This window comes from Hordeum vulgare, chromosome 2H, assembly GCF_904849725.1.
Source record: "Hordeum vulgare subsp. vulgare chromosome 2H, MorexV3_pseudomolecules_assembly, whole genome shotgun sequence".
NCBI lineage: Eukaryota > Viridiplantae > Streptophyta > Magnoliopsida > Poales > Poaceae > Hordeum > Hordeum vulgare.
Window position 1 is genome coordinate 576,026,879 of NC_058519.1, and position 9,540 is coordinate 576,036,418.

The 9,540-nt window shown below is 46.0% G+C and overlaps 28 non-coding genes and 3 pseudogenes across 28 annotated transcripts; all 31 read left to right on the forward strand.

Annotated features, from left to right (window-relative positions):
• The first annotated feature begins 126 nt into the window (after nt 1–126).
• Nucleotides 127–245, forward strand: LOC123432036. Its single transcript, XR_006623638.1, has one exon. It is a non-coding gene; the product is annotated as a 5S ribosomal RNA (ribosomal RNA).
• Nucleotides 246–433: 188 nt separating this feature from the next.
• LOC123433278 lies at nt 434–552 on the forward strand. Its single transcript, XR_006624808.1, has one exon. It is a non-coding gene; the product is annotated as a 5S ribosomal RNA (ribosomal RNA).
• Nucleotides 553–734: 182 nt separating this feature from the next.
• LOC123432186 lies at nt 735–853 on the forward strand. The gene has a single exon (XR_006623782.1). It is a non-coding gene; the product is annotated as a 5S ribosomal RNA (ribosomal RNA).
• Nucleotides 854–1,041: 188 nt separating this feature from the next.
• On the forward strand, nt 1,042–1,160 carry LOC123437327. The gene has a single exon (XR_006628513.1). It is a non-coding gene; the product is annotated as a 5S ribosomal RNA (ribosomal RNA).
• A 176-nt stretch (nt 1,161–1,336) lies between these two features.
• On the forward strand, nt 1,337–1,455 carry LOC123431751. Its single transcript, XR_006623339.1, has one exon. It is a non-coding gene; the product is annotated as a 5S ribosomal RNA (ribosomal RNA).
• A 183-nt stretch (nt 1,456–1,638) lies between these two features.
• On the forward strand, nt 1,639–1,757 carry LOC123436677. The gene has a single exon (XR_006627890.1). It is a non-coding gene; the product is annotated as a 5S ribosomal RNA (ribosomal RNA).
• A 191-nt stretch (nt 1,758–1,948) lies between these two features.
• Nucleotides 1,949–2,067, forward strand: LOC123437338. The gene has a single exon (XR_006628524.1). It is a non-coding gene; the product is annotated as a 5S ribosomal RNA (ribosomal RNA).
• A 182-nt stretch (nt 2,068–2,249) lies between these two features.
• On the forward strand, nt 2,250–2,368 carry LOC123436403. Its single transcript, XR_006627629.1, has one exon. It is a non-coding gene; the product is annotated as a 5S ribosomal RNA (ribosomal RNA).
• A 254-nt stretch (nt 2,369–2,622) lies between these two features.
• LOC123433422 lies at nt 2,623–2,728 on the forward strand (annotated as a pseudogene).
• Nucleotides 2,729–2,901: 173 nt separating this feature from the next.
• Nucleotides 2,902–3,020, forward strand: LOC123437179. Its single transcript, XR_006628373.1, has one exon. It is a non-coding gene; the product is annotated as a 5S ribosomal RNA (ribosomal RNA).
• Nucleotides 3,021–3,217: 197 nt separating this feature from the next.
• Nucleotides 3,218–3,336, forward strand: LOC123438258. The gene has a single exon (XR_006629411.1). It is a non-coding gene; the product is annotated as a 5S ribosomal RNA (ribosomal RNA).
• A 179-nt stretch (nt 3,337–3,515) lies between these two features.
• Nucleotides 3,516–3,634, forward strand: LOC123437350. The gene has a single exon (XR_006628535.1). It is a non-coding gene; the product is annotated as a 5S ribosomal RNA (ribosomal RNA).
• Nucleotides 3,635–3,816: 182 nt separating this feature from the next.
• On the forward strand, nt 3,817–3,935 carry LOC123436944. The gene has a single exon (XR_006628151.1). It is a non-coding gene; the product is annotated as a 5S ribosomal RNA (ribosomal RNA).
• A 185-nt stretch (nt 3,936–4,120) lies between these two features.
• On the forward strand, nt 4,121–4,239 carry LOC123438902. Its single transcript, XR_006630017.1, has one exon. It is a non-coding gene; the product is annotated as a 5S ribosomal RNA (ribosomal RNA).
• A 200-nt stretch (nt 4,240–4,439) lies between these two features.
• Nucleotides 4,440–4,558, forward strand: LOC123436494. The gene has a single exon (XR_006627716.1). It is a non-coding gene; the product is annotated as a 5S ribosomal RNA (ribosomal RNA).
• A 176-nt stretch (nt 4,559–4,734) lies between these two features.
• Nucleotides 4,735–4,853, forward strand: LOC123437745. The gene has a single exon (XR_006628916.1). It is a non-coding gene; the product is annotated as a 5S ribosomal RNA (ribosomal RNA).
• Nucleotides 4,854–5,035: 182 nt separating this feature from the next.
• On the forward strand, nt 5,036–5,154 carry LOC123436945. The gene has a single exon (XR_006628152.1). It is a non-coding gene; the product is annotated as a 5S ribosomal RNA (ribosomal RNA).
• A 194-nt stretch (nt 5,155–5,348) lies between these two features.
• On the forward strand, nt 5,349–5,467 carry LOC123438903. Its single transcript, XR_006630018.1, has one exon. It is a non-coding gene; the product is annotated as a 5S ribosomal RNA (ribosomal RNA).
• Nucleotides 5,468–5,649: 182 nt separating this feature from the next.
• On the forward strand, nt 5,650–5,768 carry LOC123436495. The gene has a single exon (XR_006627717.1). It is a non-coding gene; the product is annotated as a 5S ribosomal RNA (ribosomal RNA).
• A 209-nt stretch (nt 5,769–5,977) lies between these two features.
• Nucleotides 5,978–6,096, forward strand: LOC123437362. Its single transcript, XR_006628546.1, has one exon. It is a non-coding gene; the product is annotated as a 5S ribosomal RNA (ribosomal RNA).
• A 182-nt stretch (nt 6,097–6,278) lies between these two features.
• Nucleotides 6,279–6,397, forward strand: LOC123437373. Its single transcript, XR_006628557.1, has one exon. It is a non-coding gene; the product is annotated as a 5S ribosomal RNA (ribosomal RNA).
• A 179-nt stretch (nt 6,398–6,576) lies between these two features.
• Nucleotides 6,577–6,695, forward strand: LOC123436899. The gene has a single exon (XR_006628106.1). It is a non-coding gene; the product is annotated as a 5S ribosomal RNA (ribosomal RNA).
• A 191-nt stretch (nt 6,696–6,886) lies between these two features.
• On the forward strand, nt 6,887–7,005 carry LOC123435977. The gene has a single exon (XR_006627219.1). It is a non-coding gene; the product is annotated as a 5S ribosomal RNA (ribosomal RNA).
• A 206-nt stretch (nt 7,006–7,211) lies between these two features.
• LOC123437385 lies at nt 7,212–7,330 on the forward strand. The gene has a single exon (XR_006628568.1). It is a non-coding gene; the product is annotated as a 5S ribosomal RNA (ribosomal RNA).
• A 182-nt stretch (nt 7,331–7,512) lies between these two features.
• LOC123437397 lies at nt 7,513–7,631 on the forward strand. Its single transcript, XR_006628579.1, has one exon. It is a non-coding gene; the product is annotated as a 5S ribosomal RNA (ribosomal RNA).
• A 224-nt stretch (nt 7,632–7,855) lies between these two features.
• On the forward strand, nt 7,856–7,961 carry LOC123433423 (annotated as a pseudogene).
• Nucleotides 7,962–8,170: 209 nt separating this feature from the next.
• Nucleotides 8,171–8,276, forward strand: LOC123433424 (annotated as a pseudogene).
• A 173-nt stretch (nt 8,277–8,449) lies between these two features.
• Nucleotides 8,450–8,568, forward strand: LOC123437408. Its single transcript, XR_006628590.1, has one exon. It is a non-coding gene; the product is annotated as a 5S ribosomal RNA (ribosomal RNA).
• A 206-nt stretch (nt 8,569–8,774) lies between these two features.
• On the forward strand, nt 8,775–8,893 carry LOC123437420. The gene has a single exon (XR_006628601.1). It is a non-coding gene; the product is annotated as a 5S ribosomal RNA (ribosomal RNA).
• Nucleotides 8,894–9,072: 179 nt separating this feature from the next.
• LOC123437432 lies at nt 9,073–9,191 on the forward strand. Its single transcript, XR_006628612.1, has one exon. It is a non-coding gene; the product is annotated as a 5S ribosomal RNA (ribosomal RNA).
• Nucleotides 9,192–9,373: 182 nt separating this feature from the next.
• On the forward strand, nt 9,374–9,492 carry LOC123436946. The gene has a single exon (XR_006628153.1). It is a non-coding gene; the product is annotated as a 5S ribosomal RNA (ribosomal RNA).
• Nucleotides 9,493–9,540: the final 48 nt, after the last annotated feature.

Below are 9,540 nucleotides of genomic sequence, written 5' to 3' on the forward strand. Positions count from 1 at the left end.
TATGACCTCATTTTCTTATTTTTGACGATTACTGTGTGACTTTTCCCACCGCGCTTGACACCCAACGACTAGTAGTAGTAGTAGTAGTAGGGGCAAGCATAAGGAACAAATAGATAGTTACATGTCGGATGCGATCATAGCAGCACTAAAGCACCGGATCCCATCAGAACTCCGAAGTTAAGCGTGCTTGGGCGAGAGTAGTACTAGGATGGGTGACCTCCTGGAAAGTCCTCGTGTTGCATTCCCCTTTTTAAATATATTTTTGCGCCACGTGACAAGAATGACGCGGGACCGTGATCTATATGACCTCATTTTCTTATTTTTGACGATTACTGTGTGACTTTTCCCACCGCGCTTGACACCCAACGACTAGTAGTAGTAGTAGTAGTAGTAGTAGGGGCAAGCATAAGGAACAAATAGATAGTTGCATGTCGGATGCGATCATACCAGCACTAAAGCACCGTATCCCATCAGAACTCCGAAGTTAAGCGTGCTTGGGCGAGAGTAGTACTAGGATGGGTGACCTCCTGTGATGTCGTCGTGTTGCATTCCCCTTTTTAAATATATTTTTGCGCCACGTGACAAGGATGACGCGGGAGCGTGATCTATATGACTTCATTTTCTTATTTTTGACGATTACTGTGTGACTTTTCCCACCGCGCTTGACACCCAACGACTAGTAGTAGTAGTAGTAGTAGGGGCAAGCATAAGGAACAAATAGATAGTTGCATGTCGGATGCGATCATACCAGCACTAAAGCACCGGATCCCATCAGAACTTCGAAGTTAAGCGTGCTTGGGCGAGAGTAGTACTAGGATGGGTGACCTCCTGGGAAGTCCTCGTGTTGAATTCCCCTTTTTAAATATATTTTTGCGCCACGTGACAAGGATGACGCGGGACCGTGATCTATATGACCTCATTTTCTTATTTTTGACGATTACTGTGTGACTTTTCCCACCGCGCTTGACACCCAACGACTACTACTAGTAGTAGTAGTAGTAGTAGGGGCAAGCATAAGGAACAAATAGATAGTTGCATGTCGGATGCGATCATACCAGCACTAAAGCACCGGATCCCATCAGAACTCCGAAGTTAAGCGTGCTTGGGCGAGAGTAGTACTAGGATGGGTGACCTCCTGGGAAGTCCTCGTGTTGCATTCCTCTTTTTAAATATATTTTTGCGCCACGTGACAAGGATGACGCGGGAGCGTGATCTATATGACCTCATTTTCTTATTTTTGACGATTACTGTGTGACTTTTCCCACCGCGCTTGACACCCAACGACTAGTAGTAGTAGTAGGGGCAAGCATAAGGAACAAATAGATAGTTGCATGTCGGATGCGATCATACCAGCACTAAAGCACCCGATCCCATGAGAACTCCGAAGTTAAGCGTGCTTGGGCGAGAGTAGTACTAGGATGGGTGACCTCCTGGGAAGTCCTCGTGTTGCATTCCCCTTTTTAAATATATTTTTGCGCCACGTGACAAGGATGACGCGGGAGCGTGATCTATATGACCTCATTTTCTTATTTTTTGACGATTACTGTGTGAGTTTTCCCACCGCGCTTGACACCCAACGACTAGTAGTAGTAGTAGTAGTAGGGGCAAGCATAAGGAACAAATAGATAGTTGCATCTCGGATGCAATCATACCAGCACTAAAGCACCGGATCCCATCAGAACTCCGAAGTTAAGCGTGCTTGGGCGAGAGTAGTACTAGGATGGGTGACCTCCTCGGAAGTCCTCGTGTTGCATTCCCCTTTTTAAATATATTTTTGCGCCACGTGACAAGGATGACGCGGGAGCGTGATCTATATGACCTCATTTTCTTATTTTTGACGATTACTGTGTGACTTTTCCCACCGCGCTTGACACCCAACGACTAGTAGTAGTAGTAGTAGTAGTAGTAGTAGGGGCAATCATAAGGAACAAATAGATAGTTGCATGTCGGATGCGATCATACCAGCACTAAAGCACCGGATCCCATCAGAACTCCGAAGTTAAGCGTGCTTGGGCGAGAGTAGTACTAGGATGGGTGACCTCCTGGGAAGTCCTCGTGTTGCATTCCTCTTTTTAAATATATTTTTGCGCCACGTGACAAGGATGACGCGGGAGCGTGATCTATATGACCTCATTTTCTTATTTTTGACGATTACTGTGTGAGTATTCCCACCGCGCTTGAAACCCAACGACTAGTAGTAGTAGTAGTAGTAGGGGCAAGCATAAGGAACAAATAGATAGTTCCATGTCGGATGCGATCATACCAGCACTAAAGCATCGGATCCCATCAGAACTCCGAAGTTAAGCGTGCTTGGGCGAGAGTAGTACTAGGATGGGTGACCTCCTGGGAAGTCCTCGTGTTGCATTCCCCTTTTTAAATATATTTTTGCGCCACATGACAAGGATGACGCGGGAGCGTGATCTATATGACCTCATTTTCTTATTTTTGACGATTACTGTGTGACTTTTCCCACCGCGCTTGACACCCAACGACTAGTAGTAGTAGTAGTAGTAGTAGTAGTAGTAGTAGTAGTAGTAGTAGTAGTAGTAGTAGTAGTAGTAGTAGTAGTAGTAGTAGTAGTAGTAGGGGCAATCATAAGGAACAAATAGATAGTTGCATGTCGGATGCGATCATACCAGCACTAAAGCACCGGATCCCATCAGAACTCCGAAGTTAAGCGTGCTTGGGCGAGAGTAGTACTAGGATGGGTGACCTCGTGTTGCATTCCCCTTTTTAAATATATTTTTGCGCCACGTGACAAGGATGACGCGGGACCGTGATCTATATGACCTCATTTTCTTATTTTTGACGATTACTGTGTGACTTTTCCCACCGCGCTTGACACCCAACGACTAGTAGTAGTAGGGGCAAGCATAAGGAACAAATAGATAGTTGCATGTCGGATGCGATCATACCAGCACTAAAGCACCGGATCCCATCAGAACTCCGAAGTTAAGCGTTCTTGGGCGAGAGTAGTACTAGGATGGGTGACCTCCTGGGAAGTCCTCGTGTTGCATTCCCCTTTTTAAATATATTTTTGCGCCACGTGACAAGGATGACGCGGGAGCGTGATCTATATGACCTCATTTTCTTATTTTTGACGATTACTGTGTGACTTTTCCCACCGCGCTTGACACCCAACGACTACTAGTAGTAGTAGTAGTAGTAGTAGTAGTAGTAGGGGCAAGCATAAGGAACAAATAGATAGTTGCATGTCGGATGCGATCATACCAGCACTAAAGCACCGGATCCCATCAGAACTTCGAAGTTAAGCGTGCTTGGGCGAGAGTAGTACTAGGATGGGTGACCTCCTGGGAAGTCTTCGTGTTGCATTCCCCTTTTTAAATATATTTTTGCGCCACGTGACAAGGATGACGCGGGAGCGTGATCTATATGACCTCATTTTCTTATTTTTGACGATTACTGTGTGACTTTTCCCACCGCGCTTGACACCCAACGACTAGTAGTAGTAGTAGTAGGGGCAAGCATAAGGAACAAATAGATAGTTGCATGTCGGATGCGATCATACCAGCACTAAAGCACCGGATCCCATCAGAACTCCGAAGTTAAGCGTGCTTGGGCGAGAGTAGTACTAGGATGGGTGACCTCCTGGGAAGTCCTCGTGTTGCATTCCCCTTTTTAAATATATTTTTGCGCCACGTGACAAGGATGACGCGGGAGCGTGATCTATATGACCTCATTTTCTTATTTTTGACGATTACTGTGTGACTTTTCCCACCGCGCTTGACACCCAACGACTAGTAGTAGTAGTAGTAGTAGGGGCAAGCATAAGGAACAAATAGATAGTTACATGTCGGATGCGATCATACCAGCACTAAAGCACCGGATCCCATCAGAACTCCGAAGTTAAGCGTGCTTGGGCGAGAGTAGTACTAGGATGGGTGACCTCCTGGAAAGTCCTCGTGTTGCATTCCCCTTTTTAAATATATTTTTGCGCCACGTGACAAGAATGACGCGGGACCGTGATCTATATGACCTCATTTTCTTATTTTTGACGATTACTGTGTGACTTTTCCCACCGCGCTTGACACCCAGCGACTAGTAGTAGTAGTAGTAGTAGTAGGGGCAAGCATAAGGAACAAATAGATAGTTGCATGTCGGATGCGATCATACCAGCACTAAAGCACCGGATCCCATCAGAACTCCGAAGTTAAGCGTGCTTGGGCGAGAGTAGTACTAGGATGGGTGACCTCCTGTGATGTCCTCGTGTTGCATTCCCCTTTTTAAATATATTTTTGCGCCACGTGACAAGGATGACGCGGGAGCGTGATCTATATGACTTCATTTTCTTATTTTTGACGATTACTGTGTGACTTTTCCCACCGCGCTTGACACCCAACGACTACTAGTAGTAGTAGTAGTAGTAGTAGTAGTAGTAGTAGGGGCAAGCATAAGGAACAAATAGATAGTTGCATGTCGGATGCGATCATACCAGCACTAAAGCACCGGATCCCATCAGAACTTCGAAGTTAAGCGTGCTTGGGCGAGAGTAGTACTAGGATGGGTGACCTCCTGGGAAGTCCTCGTGTTGCATTCCCCTTTTTAAATATATTTTTGCGCCACGTGACAAGGATGACGCGGGAGCGTGATCTATATGACCTCATTTTCTTATTTTTGACGATTACTGTGTGACTTTTCCCACCGCGCTTGACACCCAACGACTAGTAGTAGTAGTAGGGGCAAGCATAAGGAACAAATAGATAGTTGCATGTCGGATGCGATCATACCAGCACTAAAGAACCGGATCCCATCAGAACTCCGAAGTTAAGCGTGCTTGGGCGAGAGTAGTACTAAGATGGGTGACCTCCTGGGAAGTCCTCGTGTTGCATTCCCCTTTTTAAATATATTTTTGCGCCACGTGACAAGGATGACGCGGGAGCGTGATCTATATGACCTCATTTTCTTATTTTTGACGATTACTGTGTGACTTTTCCCACCGCGCTTGACACCCAACGACTAGTAGTAGTAGTAGTAGTAGGGGCAAGCATAAGGAACAAATAGATAGTTACATGTCGGATGCGATCATACCAGCACTAAAGCACCGGATCCCATCAGAACTCCGAAGTTAAGCGTGCTTGGGCGAGAGTAGTACTAGGATGGGTGACCTCCTGGAAAGTCCTCGTGTTGCATTCCCCTTTTTAAATATATTTCTGCGCCACGTGACAAGAATGACGCGGGACCGTGATCTATATGACCTCATTTTCTTATTTTTGACGATTACTGTGTGACTTTTCCCACCGCGCTTGACACCCAACGACTAGTAGTAGTAGTAGTAGTAGTAGTAGTAGTAGGGGCAAGCATAAGGAACAAATAGATAGTTGCATGTCGGATGCGATCATACCAGCACTAAAGCACCGGATCCCATCAGAACTCCGAAGTTAAGCGTGCTTGGGCGAGAGTAGTACTAGGATGGGTGACCTCCTGTGATGTCCTCGTGTTGCATTCCCCTTTTTAAATATATTTTTGCGCCACGTGACAAGGATGACGCGGGAGCGTGATCTATATGACTTCATTTTCTTATTTTTGACCATTACTGTGTGACTTTTCCCACCGCGCTTGACACCCAACGACTAGTAGTAGTAGTAGTAGTAGGGGCAAGCATAAGGAACAAATAGATAGTTGCATGTCGGATGCGATCATACCAGCACTAAAGCACCGGATCCCATCAGAACTTCGAAGTTAAGCGTGCTTGGGCGAGAGTAGTACTAGGATGGGTGACCTCCTGGGAAGTCCTCGTGTTGCATTCCCCTTTTTAAATATATTTTTGCGCCACGTGACAAGGATGACGCGGGAGCGTGATCTATATGACCTCATTTTCTTATTTTTGACGATTACTGTGTGACTTTTCCCACCGCGCTTGACACCCAACGACTAGTAGTAGTAGTAGTAGTAGTAGTAGTACTAGTAGTAGTAGTAGTAGGGGCAATCATAAGGAACAAATAGATAGTTGCATGTCGGATGCGATCATACCAGCACTAAAGCACCGGATCCCATCAGAACTCCGAAGTTAAGCGTGCTTGGGCGAGAGTAGTACTAGGATGGGTGACCTCCTGGGAAGTCCTCGTGTTGCATTCCCCTTTTTAAATATATTTTTGCGCCACGTGACAAGGATGACGCGGCAGCGTGATCTATATGACCTCATTTTCTTATTTTTGACGATTACTGTGTGACTTTTCCCACCGCGCTTGACACCCAACGACTAGTAGTAGTAGTAGTAGTAGGGGCAAGCATAAGGAACAAATAGATAGTTGCATGTCGGATGCGATCATACCAGCACTAAAGCACCGGATCCCATCAGAACTCCGAAGTTAAGCGTGCTTGGGCGAGAGTAGTACTAGGATGGGTGACCTCCTGGGAAGTCCTCGTGTTGCATTCCCCTTTTTAAATATATTTTTGCGCCACGTGACAAGGATGACGCGGGAGCGTGATCTATATGACCTCATTTTCTTATTTTTGACGATTACTGTGTGACTTTTCCCACCGCGCTTGACACCCAACGACTAGTAGTAGTAGTAGTAGGGGCAAGCATAAGGAACAAATAGATAGTTGCATGTCGGATGCGATCATACCAGCACTAAAGCACCGGATCCCATCAGAACTCCGAAGTTAAGCGTGCTTGGGCGAGAGTAGTACTAGGATGGCTGACCTCCTGGGAAGTCCTCGTGTTGCATTCCCCTTTTTAAATATATTTTTGCGCCACGTGACAAGGATGACGCGGGAGCGTGATCTATATGACGTCATTTTCTTATTTTTGACGATTACTGTGTGACTTTTCCCACCGCGCTTGACACCCAACGACTAGTAGTAGTAGTAGTAGTAGTAGTAGTAGGGGCAAGCATAAGGAACAAATAGATAGTTGCATGTCGGATGCGATCATACCAGCACTAAAGCACCGGATCCCATCAGAACTCCGAAGTTAAGCGTGCTTGGGCGAGAGTAGTACTAGGATGGATGACCTCCTGGGAAGTCCTCGTGTTGCATTCCTCTTTTTAAATATATTTTTGCGCCACGTGACAAGGATGACGCGGGAGCGTGATCTATATGACCTCATTTTCTTATTTTTGACGATTACTGTGTGACTTTTCCCACCGCGCTTGACACCCAACGACTAGTAGTAGTAGTAGTAGTAGTAGTAGTAGTAGTAGTAGTAGTAGGGGCAAGCATAAGGAACAAATAGATAGTTGCATGTCGGATGCGATCATACCAGCACTAAAGCACCGGATCCCATCAGAACTCCGAAGTTAAGCGTGCTTGGGCGAGAGTAGTACTAGGATGGGTGACCTCCTGGGAAGTCCTCGTGTTGCATTCCCCTTTTTAAATATATTTTTGCGCCACGTGACAAGGATGACGCGGGAGCGTGATCTATATGACCTCATTTTCTTATTTTTGACGATTACTGTGTGAGTTTTCCCACCGCGCTTGAAACCCAACGACTAGTAGTAGTAGTAGTAGTAGGGGCAAGCATAAGGAACAAATAGATAGTTCCATGTCGGATGCGATCATACCAGCACTAAAGCACCGGATCCCATCAGAACTCCGAAGTTAAGCGTGCTTGGGCGAGAGTAGTACTAGGATGGGTGACCTCCTGGGAAGTCCTCGTGTTGCATTCCCCTTTTTAAATATATTTTTGCGCCACGTGACAAGGATGACGCGGGAGCGTGATCTATATGACCTCATTTTCTTATTTTTGACGATTACTGTGTGACTTTTCCCACCGCGCTTGACACCCAACGACTAGTAGTAGTAGTAGTAGTAGTAGTAGTAGTAGTAGTAGTAGTAGTAGTAGTAGTAGTAGTAGGGGCAATCATAAGGAACAAATAGATAGTTGCATGTCGGATGCGATCATACCAGCACTAAAGCACCGGATCCCATCAGAACTCCGAAGTTAAGCGTGCTTGGGCGAGAGTAGTACTAGGATGGGTGACCTCGTGTTGCATTCCCCTTTTTAAATATATTTTTGCGCCACGTGACAAGGATGACGCGGGACCGTGATCTATATGACCTCATTTTCTTATTTTTGACGATTACTGTGTGACTTTTCCCACCGCGCTTGACACCCAACGACTAGTAGTAGTAGTAGTAGTAGTAGTAGTAGTAGTAGTAGTAGTAGTAGGGGCAATCATAAGGAACAAATAGATAGTTGCATGTCGGATGCGATCATACCAGCACTAAAGCACCGGATCCCATCAGAACTCCGAAGTTAAGCGTGCTTGGGCGAGAGTAGTACTAGGATGGGTGACCTCGTGTTGCATTCCCCTTTTTAAATATATTTTTGCGCCACGTGACAAGGATGACGCGGGACCGTGATCTATATGACCTCATTTTCTTATTTTTGACGATTACTGTGTGACTTTTCCCACCGCGCTTGACACCCAACGACTAGTAGTAGTAGGGGCAAGCATAAGGAACAAATAGATAGTTGCATGTTGGATGCGATCATACCAGCACTAAAGCACCGGATCCCATCAGAACTCCGAAGTTAAGCGTGCTTGGGCGAGAGTAGTACTAGGATGGGTGACCTCCTGGGAAGTCCTCGTGTTGCATTCCCCTTTTTAAATATATTTTTGCGCCACGTGACAAGGATGACGCGGGAGCGTGATCTATATGACCTCATTTTCTTATTTTTGACGATTACTGTGTGACTTTTCCCACCGCGCTTGACACCCAACGACTAGTAGTAGTAGTAGTAGTAGTAGTAGTAGTAGTAGTAGTAGTAGGGGCAAGCATAAGGAACAAATAGATAGTTGCATATCGGATGCGATCATACCAGCACTAAAGCACCGGATCCCATCAGAACTCCGAAGTTAAGCGTGCTTGGGCGAGAGTAGTACTAGGATGGGTGACCTCCTGGGAAGTCCTCGTGTTGCATTCCCCTTTTTAAATATATTTTTGCGCCACGTGACAAGGATGCTGCGGGAGCGTGATCTATATGACCTCATTTTCTTATTTTTGACGATTACTGTGTGACTTTTCCCACCGCGCTTGACACCCAACGACTAGTAGTAGTAGTAGTAGGGGCAAGCATAAGGAACAAATAGATAGTTGCATGTCGGATGCGATCATACCAGCACTAAAGCACCGGATCCCATCAGAACTCCGAAGTTAAGCGTGCTTGGGCGAGAGTAGTACTAGGATGGGTGACCTCCTGGGAAGTCCTCGTGTTGCATTCCCCTTTTTAAATATATTTTTGCGCCACGTGACAAGGATGACGCGGGAGCGTGATCTATATGACCTCATTTTCTTATTTTTGACGATTACTGTGTGACTTTTCCCACCGCGCTTGACACCCAACGACTAGTAGTAGTAGTAGTAGTAGGGGCAAGCATAAGGAACAAATAGATAGTTACATGTCGGATGCGATCATACCAGCACTAAAGCACCGGATCCCATCAGAACTCCGAAGTTAAGCGTGCTTGGGCGAGAGTAGTACTAGGATGGGTGACCTCCTGGAAAGTCCTCGTGTTGCATTCCCCTTTTTAAATATATTTTTGCGCCACGTGACAAGGATGACGCGGGACC